The sequence below is a fragment of the Leptonychotes weddellii genome, chromosome 6, assembly GCF_054177405.1.
Source record: "Leptonychotes weddellii isolate Sample4059 chromosome 6, ASM5417740v2, whole genome shotgun sequence".
NCBI classification, from domain to species: domain Eukaryota; kingdom Metazoa; phylum Chordata; class Mammalia; order Carnivora; family Phocidae; genus Leptonychotes; species Leptonychotes weddellii.
The window spans coordinates 102685928-102688951 of record NC_138374.1 but is presented as its reverse complement, the minus strand read 5'-3'; positions in this window follow the sequence as shown (position 1 = coordinate 102688951).

Here is a 3024-nt window from a genome sequence, read left to right as displayed (position 1 = left end):
GTATAGAGGCATGCCTCATCACAAACAATTTGCATCTTGTCCCATGAGTATTTTCAGTCCATTCATTTGTTCATTCATTCATTCAACAGAAGATGCCCATGTTCCCCTCATATTTCTACAAGAGGAGAGTGCTACTCTTTTCCCACTGGATGAAACACTAATGGAATGAACACTTTAGTTTCTTTCTTTTTCACCTAATTAAATGGACTACCCAAGTTTATTGATCAGTGCTATTGCCTGATAGTGAAATTTCTCTTTCAGGAAATGCCTATGGCCTATGTTCATGCAAGATGGGCCTACATGACTATTCTCCACATCATAGGCCCACTGGGTGGGACTTTTTAAGGGACTAGAGGTACAGAAGGAAAAGTCTGACAGTTCCCATTTATTCTGCAGGCTCAATCGTTTTCAAAGGCTCACAGTTTGGCCTCAGATTCCAGCTATATTCTCCAATCTAGCTTTATCAGTCTTGGTTTGTTTTTGTTTTTTTTTGTTTTTGTTTTTTTAGTTATTAGATCATCATTAATGAAACTGATTTTTAGATCTCTATACAGCTTCCAGTGTCTATTCTCTACCATGAAGGGCCTGGATGGGAGGAATGGTGAGTGTTTGACACTCCAAATCTCTAATATTATGAGATATAAAATGTGTAAGGCAGCAGCCTTTGGGTAGCTTATTATGTAGCTGAGGAACCCAGGAATGAGCAAATAAATTCAATTAAAGATTTAAAGTATCGTTAGTTTCAATTTACTGATGCAGACAGTGATTCATAAAAGACAGTAATCATTGAGTGTTGGAGTGCTCAGAGCAGGATTTGTAACAGAGGAAGTGGAACTCTGGAAGGAAGGTGGTTTCAAATAAGTAGAGAAGCATACCAGAAGACAGAAATGGAGCCCATAGAGAAATTACAAAGGACAGACTTGGGACTAACATAAGGAAGCTCTTTCTAATATGGAAAAGTCATATTAGTTTAATATTGATTCTAGGAAAGCACCAATTAAAGTAATACCACTCACTTCAAACAGAAAATTTAGTAAATAAAAAAAGGTTTGATTGAAATTTAAAATTGAAACTACAATTATGCAAACAAATTTATTTTATTTTAGAGTTAACAAAATCCTGGTTTTAAATGCATATATGTACTAATTCTTAAGGTAAAAATAAAATGATTTTTAATAAAATGTTTCTGATTACATTATATGATGGCATGATGTGATAGTTTTTGTAACAAGCTTGATTTTTGTAACCTGATCAAAAAAATATAATGCTTGAAAAATTATTCTCTCCTTTTCTTTTTCTTTTCCAAATTTGGACGCCCAGTGTACAGTACTGAATTAGTCATCATCCTTGCTCATTATATGGTCTAGTCATTGGCCTTTGGGTTTATTTATTTAATAATATAAAAGATATCCTTGAATCCATGATCCAATTCAAGGGCCATAGTGCAACTTTGATCTTTGTTCCCTCCGTTTGCCTCTACCCTTCCTGTTATCACTGACTTGAATTTTATGCTTATCATTCTCTTGCCTTATTTTTTTAGCTTTAGTGCTCACATTTGCTTCAACATTTAGTTTTATTTGCTTTTGAACTTTAAAAACAAAAGTTTCATTTTATACATAGTCTTTTAAGACTTGCTTATTTTTCTAAATGTAATATCACAAAAATTCGGCCATACTGCTGAATGTGGCTTTGATTCATTCATTTCACTGCAGTATATTATTCCATTATATGACTATATCACAATTTATCTATCTTGCTCTTCAGTCAATGTACTGAAGTTGTTTCCAGTTTGGTTCTTATTAGTTCATGCTGCTACAAAATTTCTCTTTAATGTCCTCTTGTTCACATATGCAAGATGGTCTTTTGTTAAACTATATGTCTAAAAATAGAATTGCTAGGTCAAAAGTTATGCATATCTTTAATTTTATAAGGTGATGCTAAAAATTTTTCCAAAGGAGTTATACCAATTTATATTCCTACTAGTAATGTATAAGAGATCTATTAATCCACATCTGCTGCAACACTTGATGTTGTCAGGCTTCTTCATTTTTTATCAATCCATAGTTATAAAATGGGATCTCCTTTGGTCTTGATTTACGTTTCTTGATTTCTTGTGAAGCTGAGCTCTTTGTATGTGTTGCTCATAGGCAATTCCTCTGAGATGACTGTTTTTTTTCTCTCTGAGCCTCAGTTTTTTTCTTTTCTTTTTTTTTTAATCTAGAAATTCAGATAATAATGTCTATCTTATGGAGTTTAACCAGATACTCTATGCAAAGCATCTGGTTCAGTATCTGTCATGTAGTAGATCTTTAATAGAAATAGTTTTTTTTCTTTAATAGAAATTGTTTTTTCCTGTTCCTGATGCTATCTTCTGGTTTTCTCACATATTTCTGGATTCCTTCCTTCCTTCCCTCCCTCCCTCCCTTCTTCTTTCCTTCCTTTTGTCACCCCACCTCAGAGCCCTTCTCTTCTGTCCCAGCTCAATGTCCAAAGCTCTGTCACCTATGTGGATCATCTAAGAAGCCCAAAGGTGCTTACTACCTTTCTGGACTTCCAAGAAATCGATCTGAATTGACCACTGCTATCCTTCTCCCCCACTTTGGAAAGTATGTCTACTTGGTTTTCCACCATATTTTGTTGACAATTTGTTCAGCTTAGGATCAGAGACTTTTGTTTCCTTTTAGATCCTGTGCCTGCTCCTCAGACTGACTCTGTATCGTACCAGCTGTGGGATCCCTTTTCTCTAGGCCTCTCATTTACAACCCATCCTGTGGTAGGTGACCACACTTGATCCCTGGATCCCTAGTTACAACTCTGCTGTGAGCATCAGAGTCATTTAAGTCTGGGCTTTGCAAAGTTCACTGTGCATGTGAATCACCCAGGGTTGCTTAAATGCAAATTCTGATTCAGTACATATGGGTGGGCTTTGAGACTGCACATCTAACCAAGTCTCAGGTGATGCTAGTGTTCCTGGTCTGTGAACCTTATACTCTGAGGAGCAAAGGTCTACATAATTTTTTTTTT